Source organism: Octopus sinensis, linkage group LG12 (genome assembly GCF_006345805.1).
Source record: "Octopus sinensis linkage group LG12, ASM634580v1, whole genome shotgun sequence".
Classification (NCBI taxonomy): Eukaryota; Metazoa; Mollusca; class Cephalopoda; order Octopoda; family Octopodidae; genus Octopus; species Octopus sinensis.
The window spans coordinates 77,646,399-77,659,259 of record NC_043008.1 but is presented as its reverse complement, the minus strand read 5'-3'; the positions used below and the strand labels follow the sequence as shown (position 1 = coordinate 77,659,259).

General features: G+C 36.2%; 1 protein-coding gene across 4 annotated transcripts in view; it reads left to right on the top strand.

Moving 5' to 3' along the window:
• LOC115217863 (ADAMTS-like protein 4) overlaps positions 1-12,861 on the top strand; it is a 442,200-nt gene that overhangs the window by 94,349 nt on the left and 334,990 nt on the right. The window contains exon 1 of one of the 4 annotated variants that reach the window (XM_036508061.1): positions 802-824. The exons of the other annotated variants lie outside the window; for them this stretch is intronic. The gene's annotated coding sequence lies outside the window, so the exon portion shown is untranslated. Of the gene's footprint in view, positions 1-801; positions 825-12,861 lie in introns of those variants that run through there. 4 annotated transcript variants of the gene reach the window in all.

Sequence of the window (12,861 nt, the reverse complement as noted above, 5' to 3'; positions counted from 1 at the left end):
CTGTAGCACTGTCAGCCATTTATTCATAGAATTTCTTATATATTCTATAATTATTGGTGCTACCTTGTTGATGGCTAGTGTTTCAAGGATCCACGTGTGGGGAAAACTATCAAAAGCCTTTCGGCAGTCGATCCAGGCCATACTGAAGCCTTTCTTCTTTCTGTGGCTGTCTTCAGTTATGGCTCTATTGATCATTAGTTTATCTTTACAGCCGTATGGGCCCTTGCAGCATCCCTTCTGCTCTTCTAGAAACAGGTTGTTTTCTTCCAGATTAATCCGTTTGTCTGTCCTTGCTCAATCTCTGCGATATTATTGCAGTAAAAGGCTTTGTAAATTGTGGTTTTGCCATTTCGGTGGATTTGGGAAATAGGTAAGTTTTCCTATTGTGAGACATTCAGGCATTGTCCCTGGCTCTGCTAGTATGTCATTAACGTTTTCAGCCAGCTTTTTGTGTATTCTTATCAGATATTTTAACCAGAAGTTGGGGGTCATTATTATTATTATTATTATTATTATTATTATTCAGTAGTTTTATTTTTATTTTTATAGCGTGCTTTCACTTCACTACCGAGCGCAGCTCTGTGTGCCTTGGGTATGTGCTGTGATTTGTTGTGATGCTCTGATGGTTATTGTATGGAAAGTGTTCTGCGTAGGATGTGTGCAGTGCCTAGTAGTGCAATTTTCTGTATGTTATATGTGTTTGTAAGTCCTGGTGTTTTTGTTATGTATTTGTCTGAATATTTTTTTATCATGCCTAATGCACCTACTATGATAGGAATTGTTTCTGTTTTCAGGTTCCACATTCTAGTTACCTCTATTTCCAGGTCTTTGTATTTTGAGAGTTTCTCCATTTCTTTTAGAGACACGTTGTCATCTGCCGGTACTGATACATCAATTAGAAAGCATTTTTTTTCTTCATGGTCTCTGACAACTATATCTGGTCTGTTGGCCTTAATTTCTCTATCTGTGTGTATCGGCATATCCCAGAGTATGGTTGCTTTCTCGTTTCTATTATTATTATTATTATTATTATTATTATTATTATTATTATTATTATTATTATCATCATTATTATTATTATTATTATTATTATTATTATTATTATTATTATTATTATTATTATATGTTTGACTTTTGCTTTGTATTTGTACTAGTTGACTCCAAGTCTCACCCAGAGACCTCAGGAGACAACAAGTTGGAAGTTCAAGTTGTTATTAGAAGTTCAAGTTGGCCGTGGAAGTCATCTATTTGGTTTTGCACATAGTATCGTTCTAGAGGATGTTTAAGAAAACATAAGAAAATTATGTTTGTTTTTAAATTTGGGATTAAATAGAGAGTATTTCACGTAGGATATGGGTATTTTCCATGAGTACTACCTTATGAATGTCTGCCATTCTGGGATTTCCTGGTATCTGAGCTAGATAGCAACTAGCTCCTTTTGCTGTCATTCCCAGGTTACCTATGTCAACAGGTATTGTTTTGGTCATGAGGTTCCACATTTTGCCAATTTCTATTTCAATATCTTTATACTTGTTCAGTTTTTGGTAGGTCTTAACAGATACATTTACGTCGATTGGGACAGTTATATCCATGAGGAGGCATGATTTTTATCTGAAGTCTTTCAATATAATGTCTGGCCTATTCGTATCTATCTTTTTGTCAGTTTAAACGGTGAAGTTCCAGAGGAGTGAGATGTGATCATTTTCAAGCATTGGAGATGGTTTGTGTTCCCACCAGGTTTTTATCATGGGACAGGTCCAGGGTTTTGCAAATTATCAAGTGAATATACTGCTCTATCTATAGGCACAAGAAGACTGCACATGGAGGCATGATCAATGGTTTCATTTTGTTGTTTACATACACGGTATGTTGGGCTACTGCCGTCCTTTAATATGTTGGCCTGGTAGCTCCTTGTTGAGAAGCATTGATCTTGGGCTGCTATGATAAACCCTTTTGTTTCTGATTTTCTAATTTTCTGATGAGACAAACTAACATTCCGAGATTTAAATATCTTGACGAGCGACTCAGTGCCGTGCCGACGGCAACATGTGAAATGTCATCCAATAATTATGTCGAGACACTAACTACATTTTCAGCTTTCATTCTCTTTCAGTTAATTTCTCTCCATTAACACAGTGAAAATAAGGATAGTCTTGACAGCTGGAAAATTATTGGAGAGAATGTTACAAAATAAATAAATAAATAAATAAAAGTGGGTTGGGTATTGGAATTTCATTGTAATACAAAACATTAAAATATTCCATTCGCAACTGTCTTTTAATGCTCACCTTAGTTCTAACATAGATTAAGACGCCCATGTCTAACTTACATCATACCTGACATAGACACCTGTTTTCTGTTGACTTTCTCGGAGAGTTACATAGACACATTCTTCTATTCATATTGACAAATCCTGTTAAAACAGTGATCAAAGATTGGTAGCCAGGTATTAATCCTGTTTCGCTATTTGACGTCGGAAAAGATTGTCTGTCAAAGATGCACGAGTAAACAGGCAAGACATGCCAATTACTGGGTTTCCAATGGAGTGGAATTATTAGTTTTAACAGGGTTTCATTTGTAAATGACTCTTTGTTAGTTCAAGTATGAAGTAACATGTTTGATTCTAAAACGATACTAGAGAGTGAGAGAGGTCATCTGTGTAGATGTTTTGAGGAGCAACGTTTACACACCGGTGAATGAGTGCATGTGTGTGTGTGTGTGCGTGTGTATGTTTGTGTGTGTGTGTGTGTGTGCGTGTGTATGTTTTTGTGAGTGCGTGAGGGAGAGAGAGAGAGAGAGAGAGAGATCATGGGCGATAGTAGTTGCAGAAGGAACCGTGTGTTCATGGGAATGTAATATGTAACCATTGAGCAGTGTGTTATATCACTGTGTTAAATTCTTGTCGCTCATATGTTGAGTGTTTCCATGCAAATTAGTTGTATATGTGTATATATGCGCTGACACATCACAAAGGCATATGCAGATATGTATGTATATTCGGTTGTGTCAGGAGAAAGGGCGGCGAGCTGGCAGAAACGTTAGCACGCCGGATGAAATGCGTAACCGTATTTCGTCTGCCATTACGTTCTGAGTTCAAATTCCGCCGAGGTCGACATTGCCTTTCATCCTTTCGGGGTTAATTAAATAAGTACCAGTTACGCACTGGGGTCGATATAATCGACTTAATCCGTTTGTCTGTCCTTGTTTGTCCTCTCATAGGTTGTGTCAGGAGACAGTAATTTTCTTTTTATGCCTTTTAATTTAACCCACTCATCGGTAAAATTTCCACATATTTCTTATTTTTATTTTCCTAAAATTTTCGTTGCGTCTTGTAACATTTTCAGTAGTGGAAATGTACCAGTGGGTGCGTTAAATTATAAGGCACAAAAAGAAAATGACTCTCCCCAGACACAATAGAATATGCTTCAACATCCGAACTCACATAAAGAATCTTACAAACCAAATCCATAAACGATATATGTATATACGTATATGATTATGTATATAAATAAATTACAAACACATGTACATACACTTACACAGACAATATCATTAAGTACATATCTCTATGCAATGTATGTATGGATATATTAGTGCAAGTGTGATTATCTAAATCTATTTATCTATCTATGTACCTTTCTGTCTGTTTGCCTGTCTATTTATCTATCTATCTACCTGCGTTTATATATGTATATATATATTTGAAAAATATGAAATATCCGCGTGACACTGTAATTGTTGTTCCTAACTTGTTCCAGAACTATTCAAGGAAATACTACTAACACTGGTGTATATATTTATAATAACTGTTTTGTAACTAGTTTGATAAGTGATAACGGATGAATCTCTCGGCCCTTGAATCACTCTGTTACTTCTGCCAAATATTAATGATGATGATGATTATAATAATAATAATAATAATAATAATAATAATATAAAGGACTTACAAACACATATAACATATAGAAAATTGCACTACTGGACACTGCACACATCTTACGCAAAACACTTTCAATAGAGTAACCAAAAGCATCACAACAAATCACAGCGCATACCCAAGGCACACAGAGCTGCGCTCGGTAGTGAAGTGAAAGCACGCTATAAAAATATAACTACTGGATAATAATAATTATAATAATAATAATAATAATAATAATAATAATAAATGCCCTGATGCAGTACCAGGCAGTGGCTCTCGTGGCTTCTGATCTTAACTGATTGGAAGTGTTATCATGTACACTGTTTGTCTTGGTATAGAAGATGGGCTACAGCAAATATTCTGCTCAATACCACAGATTTGCTTGTCAGTTGTTTGGCCTTAACCAGTTGACCAGTTGATGATATGTGCATCTCTAATCATGAGTAGAAGTAGTGGGGGAGCATCATAGCCATGTGTTGAGAGCGATTCTTTGGAGTTTGAATAATTCACCACTGGAAACATGGGTGTTTCGTTCAACATCCTTAAACAACCCTTATTCAGGGACCTTTTGAGCGAGATGGGCTACTCGACCAGAAGAAAATTCTAACTGGGCCCCACCTGCAAGGTCATGTGCTGTTTATCTTGACATTAGATCACCATGTCGCACACTGATGTTTGTGATGCATGTGCCTGGTGTACCCTTATTAGACAGGCAGTCATGACGGGTATACTGGGCTTCGTAAATTTTACCCCAGTGTCACTTTGATAGCATGCACTGCTCTCTCACTCAATAATAATAATAATAATAATAATAATAATAAGTCACAACACACACAAATGAAAGAGAAAATAAAAAAAGAATATTATAGACGAGTTAGATCAATACTAAAAACAGAGCTCAATGCTAAAAACAAGATAATAGGTATTAACTGTTTAGCTGTCCCAGTTATAAGTTACAGCTACAATATCCTTAACTGGACACGAAATGAACTGTCCAAAATAGATATGAAAATAATGACAGGATCTAGGATGCATCACCCAAAATCTGACATAGAAAGACTATATATACAACGTATAGAAGGTGGTAGAGGCCTTATACAGCTGGAAAACTACTATAAAATAACCACCATAGGACTGCAGAAATATCTACTTCAGAAGGAAGGAAAACTGATACAAATAGCGGCAAAACACGAGCAAAACAAAAAACTGTTCTCAGTATTTAAGAAAGCTGACAAATACAAACAAGAAATCATACCACCTAAGAAATATGAAGAAGAAGAAGAAGAAGAAGAAGAAGAAACAACAAAAGCTATAAAAGAAATGAAATCCAAACTAAAACTAGAACAGCAAAGAACCATGATAAAACGATGGCAAGAAAAGCCCCTTCATGGTAAATACTGGACTAAACTAAATGCAAAAGAAATAGACAAAGAAAAATCCCAGCAATGGTTGAGAAGCTCAGGACTCAAAGCAGACCAGAGGGATTTTTAATTGCAGCACAAGACCAAAGCCTCCCCACCAGAAATTACCAAAAACATATAATGAAAAGAAATATAACAAGTAACTGCAGAATATGTGGAGATGGACCAGAAACAATAAATCATATTATCTCTGGTTGCCCAGTCCTGGCTAAGAAGGAATATATTCACAGACATGACAGAGTTGGGACCTACATACACTGAAAGCTATGCCAACACTATGGAGTAACAACAGAAAAAAGATGCTATAGGCACACACCAGAAAAGGTCACAGAAAACGAGAAAGCAACCATACTCTGGGATATGCCGATACACACAGATAGAGAAATTAAGGCCAACAAACCAGATATAGTTGTCAGAGATCATGAAGAAAAACATGCTTTCTAATTGATGTATCAATACCGGCAGATGACAACGTTTCTCTAAAAGAAATGTAGAAACTTTCAAAATACAAAGACCTGGAAATAGAGGTAACCAGAATGTGGAATCTAAAAACAGAAACAATTCCTATCATAGTAGGTGCATTAGGGATGATAAAAAATATTCATACAAATACATAACAAAAACACCAGGACTTACAAACACATATAACGTACAGAAAATTGCACTACTAGGCACTGCACACATCCTACGCAGAACACTTTCCATACAATAACCATTAGAGCATCACAACAAATCACAGCACATAACCCACGGCACACAGAGCTGCGCTCGGTAGTGAAGTGAAAGCACGCTATGAAAATAAAACTACTGAAGAATGATAATAATAATAATAATATATATATTCAAGTTTTTAGCTCTTTTTTCATATTTGTGTTCCAAACCTCTGGGTATGTGTGTGTGCCTGTGTGTATGTGCGTTTGTGTTTGTGCTTGAGTGTGAATACACATTATATCATTAATGTGTTGAACAAGAATGGTCTAAGACAGCTGTTTCTACTATAGACACAAGGTCTATCGAATGATATAAGATAACAATTAGAGAAACACTGTTGTAGCTGTTTCATGAATTTATGTTATCCATCTCCCACTCTAATGCATCAGTCAGTGGGATGCTATAACATTCATTAATATTCGTTAGTATTAATTGAATGTACATTAGTATAATATATATAATTACACATCTCTGTTTCTATAATTTATATTTGTACTATGTAAACGAATAATGTAGGATACGTCATGAAAGTTTTAGTTGATCAAATTGTTGTAAAATGTAAACAATGCCTTAAAATCTCAATCAGGTTAAACTTGGTCGTTGTATTTAGGACAACACTTCATAAATGGCACCTGTTCCTGTCCACAGACTATATATATATATATATATATATATATATATATATATATATATGAAAAGAGCGATATAGTTCGCTTGAAGCAGTGTGGTATAGAAGTTGAATAATAAATGAAAAGGGAAATGAGGAACGCTTCTAAGAATGCAGAGAGGACAGCCATGACGTGGTACACCTCGGTTCCTGCCCTTCCCACGGTCGATATGAAGACGGAATGCATCTCCTCCTCGAACTTACTATTGTCAGTCATAGCTGTCAACACTCACTTTGATTTCTTTGGCAATACATACAGTGTTCAACCTACATACGTGGTCCAGCCTTTCTGGCTTGCTTGCTTGCTATTACGTGCATAAAGCGGTTGGAGTATAGAGCATCTAATACCTGCCGCTCATACACCTTTTTCACTAATTGTGTGGATGACATCCTCACACTCACTTTATCCCATGAGGATGCCTCTGCAATACTGGAAAGCTTCAAAGACGTGGACCAACACATGGACTTCATCATCGAACACCCGAATCATGATGATTCCTTTTATTTGCTCGACTTTAAGCATCACAGTCGGGGAACGAATCGTCACAGTGCTCTATCGAAAGGCAACCTGCCGAGATCTCTTCGTTCATTACATTCGGCCCTTCTCGTCAGTGCTAAGATCGGCTACATACGAAATGAGATCTCCAGTATACACATCAAATACAGTGATAGCACCAGCCAGAACACATAGATTGCACAGTTTCTCAAGATACTTGAAATCAACGGATATCCAACGTCTGTTACAAACACTTTACATGGGTGCAAACCAAATAAACGTAGCAAGAGGAATTTCTCTAGGATCTGCTTCTTGGGGATTCCCTATTTCAAGAGAAGGGCCATTTTTGCCATCTGAAAGACCATCTACAGGGAAAGCCTCAGCATCTGGCTACCCCACACGAGAGCGTTTGCGTAGACGTGTGTCCATGAAGAGATTGTATGCGGAACAGCAGACCTGCTCACTGGTGAACTGTTCTGCCCGCGACACTAGAAAGTGTCTGCAAACATACGTGGTATACTAGAAACATTGTTTCAAATGCGGTAACTATTATATCGGTAGTATGGTCCGACCGTTCCATATCCGACTTAAGGAACACCTGACTATAAACGTGTTTTCCTGCCGCAAGCTCATAATCAAATGTGGCAAAACCACTAAAGAGATAAGCGCCTCCATACTGACCACGGAGAGAAATAGAAGAGATCTCCGTGCCAAGGAATCTTTACTGATCTACAGATTTAACCCGAAGATCAACCGCTCTCTATGTCGCTGCAACCACGACCAGCATCATCACCACCACGATGCTTTCTTGTATATACAATCAGATCAGTTATTCCACTCACCGATAACTGAATGTATTTTAAAATGTTATAATATTGTATTAGTTTTCATAAAAACTCTGCTTTAGCAGGGTTTGGAGAAAATTTTTTTCATTAGAACATTTTCTCATTGAAGGTTGAACATGAAATGTTTTAAATATAATATTGACATTCTTCCTTGTTGCTGGCAAGCAATCAGCGCACTAAGCATTGAAATATTTCCTAAGGTAACAAATTAGTGAGAGCTAACGATGAAACAGATTTCAACCCCTATTCTCCACTTGTCAAATTTTCTTAACATCATAGCGTCAAATTTTTCTCGTAAAAGTTTTTCTTCTAAAGTAACAGGTGTCTTTGGTACACCTGTTCGTAACTGAAGACATTTCCTTCCATAGAAGTAAAGTAATAGAACTGTTATGCATTTGAACACCTGCACGTAGGGAATATGTGTTTCAACATGCGTCATCACGCTATGAACATTGTACAGAGCATCTATTGTAAGGTTGAATCTATACCTGCTGCTCTTTATAACGATATGCTGCTATACTTATACATGCAGACTTATAAACGCACGCACGCGTGCACACATACACACACACATTCATATACACACATGGTTAGTTCTAAATCATAAGTTTCGCATGTAAGACACAGCATATATTTTCACATTGTTTAAAGTTATATTTTTTTTTAAATCAGTAAAATTTGCAGGTTCCGTTTTTTACTGTGATAGCATGATGAGTGCGTGACAAAGTTATAATAAACGGTACATATGTACCTTGGATTACAGTTAAATACATACTGATAATATTTAAATAGGGAAATAGAAATTCCATTTCCCAACGGGAATTCAACTAGTTAACGTAACATTAGCAAAACAATTGCCACTTCTGTTGCTTATAATAATGAATTAAACCCAAACAAATACCATATGGTAATATATCATGACGTATCTGTTTGGAACTAAATAGGCTTAGCTGTTCAGGATTAAATTATTTGGTAATAGATACAAATAATAATCTCAATATGATGTCCCCCACGTACCCAATTAACGTGATTATTTAACACTCTTTTAGTGGATTGTTCTATAGGAAGGAGCTGTGCCTTTGGCCTTTGTAGATCAATGATATTGATTCCAGAGAGAGATATTTTATTGCTATAGTTGTTGCGTATCTCTAAGCCAGTCTTTATGAAGCAAATCAGTGACAGGAGCTAGGTGAGTATTTAGTGTGACCCACATATTCATCGCTCTAGATATACCATGCCATTGTCTAAAGGAATATTTTTACTGTTGGATACATCTATAAGCTGATTTATAAAATTTACGAAACAAGTTTGATTATTATGGCCAGTGCATTATTTGAAAACTAACCTTTACAAATGTTTCTGTCGCACCTTTTATATCATCCCTGTCTCGTGGAAACCAGTCTGTCCAGCAACTGTGTAAAATAACACCTTTCAAGGATTTACCGTATATTTAACACGTCAATTTATCAAAACAGAAAATATCTTGTTTAGATAAAATGTACGGGTGTGGGTCGTGGTCGTCAATATTTTGAATACTGCAATGTTATCAGATTCATAACATTAATCTCTATTTTAATGAGGAAATTAAAATCAAAATTTCTCAATCCCATGCTCTTTTATTTCAAGAATTCAACTTGTATCAACTTTTATCACTAAGTCAAATATAGGTAATGGCAACGTTGATTATCACACAGGAAATATCACGCAATACAAAAGTTATCCTAATGTTATTGATTTTTAACAAATTATTTGTTGATGCATGCTGATATCTGCCAGTCAATTTGCAATGTGCACGGTGAACAGCGAGAATCAGAACGGTTACATACATAATCATTTTTGATATGTTCCGGGGAATCGCACGAGAATATGTTAATGACTGTTGTAATTCGTGAGTTGAGATCAATGTGTGTTCTTTTAGATGAATGTGTGTTCATAGCACACTCAATTCATTATCATAAGGGACTTTGGGACATTCGGTACTTCAACATTATTGTGTCCCCTCAGCCAAAGTTACTCTGAACTAATGAATCTAACAGGAGTTTGTGATTTGTTTATAAATTCAGCACGAATCAGCAAATAATTTGATGAATTCGTATGAAAGGTGAAGCTATTCTCAAATGAAGAAATACTACAGTGATTAACATATTTGCATTTAAATATGCCGGAATGTATTAAGAATGAATATGTAGGTCATCGTTCTGATTCTTGCTGTTCATCGTGCACATAACTTTACCATGTTATAATAAACATAATGTAATCATATTGTTACAAACGTTAGCATGTATTAATATACACATTATATATCATATATATATATATATATATATATATATATATATATATATATATAATTTATAAATAATAATTGTTAAAAACGAAATGATAGTAAACGTTCTAAATGATATTTTCATTGTAACACTGTTACATTCAAGTTTTCTCTTCCTCTTCTCCTTTCCGTCATATCTTTGTTTCTTTATCAACTCTTGTCTACGTTCTTACTATTTCTTCTTTTCCTTGTACATTTTTATCTCTTGCTTTTCTTTCGAAATTATTTTTGCATAGTGACTGGAATGTTGATATAAGATTTTAATGTTGATTTAAGGAAAAGAATGTCGATTCAGCTAAATTCGTTAAAATACTGCTTTTATTTGTTGCTTCTGAATATTGAAAGACGCAGACGATAAACAGAGAGATAACTATTCGGGTCTTGTAAGCAACACTTTCGATGACAACCATTTTGACAGCATATGCCACTAGGGTTCATTCACTCGAATACTAATGTCAGTTAGACTAAATTGACAGCCACAATTGCAGTGACACTCTTATGGCTTACTCTTGTAGTTATCTACTACCGTTTCATTATTACATTATTATAAGGTATCCTAATAACAACCTTATTATATTTCTGCAGGGGCTGATGTAAGTGTTAGTAAGAGATACAATCTCATGTATAAAGGGAGCGGCTTTTTATTGGGCTGCTGTGTCCATAGCCTCAGAATGAATGTAATTTCAGTGAACTAAAATATGCTTGTATGGGAGAAAATTTGAAATGGAGGGCAAAAGACAAAACGAGAAAGTCTAAGGAGAGAAAGATCAGGAGAGAACCAGAGAAAATATGTGTGCGCAATACTGACAAAAACTGAGACTGACTGACCTATATGCATTCATGCATACATACACACAGGGGGACAGACAGACAAACAGGCAGACAGGCAGACAGACGGACAGACATGTATGCATAGGCTTTTGGGCGCTTAATGAGAATTTACTCCACTATCACTCTCCTCGGTCACCTGGAGAAGGCTTGTGGTTCTACCTTTGCCTAGCAGGACAAGTTGAGCTCGGTAGGATATCAACCGCTGTTCGAAGTTCGATCTGTGAAACTTCACTTCCATCTTAACCATACTCCTGGGGTCATGTCCCAGCAATCTTGCTGTCTTAATCCTTCAAAATCAATGCTCATACCTCATTCCTGATCAGCAACCTGGAGCTTCATGCATACATACATACATACATACATACATACATACATACATACATACATACATACATACCACAGATATAATATCTCATTGAAAATCATAGAAAAAGTGGATACCTATGGACAACTGCTTCCAAACTTTCAGCTTCTATATCCAGATTATGAATCCAAATTCATACTAATAGTTTTTGTTAGCAAATGCTTAAAGGACAATCTGGATAAACTGGGATTTTCAGAAAGAGAAATCGACCAGCTAATTCGTACGTTAAAAGTGCAATCTGTGAGAGGAACAGTAAAAATATACAAGACTTTTCTCAAGTTCCAAATGTGAATTTGCCTGTGTTAACTACATCCCAAAGATGGAGCCTTGTATCTTTGTTGGAAACCGGCTCCCTGCACAGTGGAAGATTTATAAAATAAAAAAATAGAAGAGACATACATACACACACATACATATATACATACATACATACATACATACATACATACATACATACATACATACATACATACATACATACATACATTGATGACAGCTATTCATGACCGAGGAAGACCATCACTGATTATTCCCCGAGTAAAATGCCAGCAATACCCGTGAATGAAGTTATTGCACCAGTAATCGGTTTCACTCTAATTCGCACCCGCAGCTTCTCTGCTCCTTGCGGTGCCTTCCTGCTCGATCAGCCATCGGATAGTCAACTTGCCGGCGATTGCACAACCTAAAATTTTAAGTTCAACATGATCTGCATAGCAACTGACATGATCCAGAGGCAAGATGTCCAGTGCCAATGCTATTGTTCGATAGTCGATAAATCTACAGTAGGTCTGTCCGTCTCTTTGTCCTGATGGATTTCTAGCTACCATCTGCCCCAGATAAGCCTAGTAGGGGTGCCGGTATGGCTCATCTTGGATTCTTGGGGATAAATCCTTAATTCATACGCTACGAATGATCATGATATTTGGGACTGTATAAATTTGCAACATATTCTTAGGATTTAAAGGGTGATGGGAAAATGCATTCATTCTCTCTTTGCTGTCAAGCAGGTAGTCGGTCAAAATTTATTCTAAATTAAAAAAAGAAAATACGTATATACATACATACATACAAACATACATACATAATACATATATACATGCATACATACATACATACATGATGGTTAAAACTCGATTTCGAGCAATTTTGTCGCTTGATTATTCTTTTGAAGCGGCACGGGTGTGGCTTTGAAGTCATGTTAGGGACCTACATCTTTTGCACAAATGTGGCAATGATGGGTGCCTCTTGCAGCAGGTATTCATAGAGTTATGTCCACCGCAC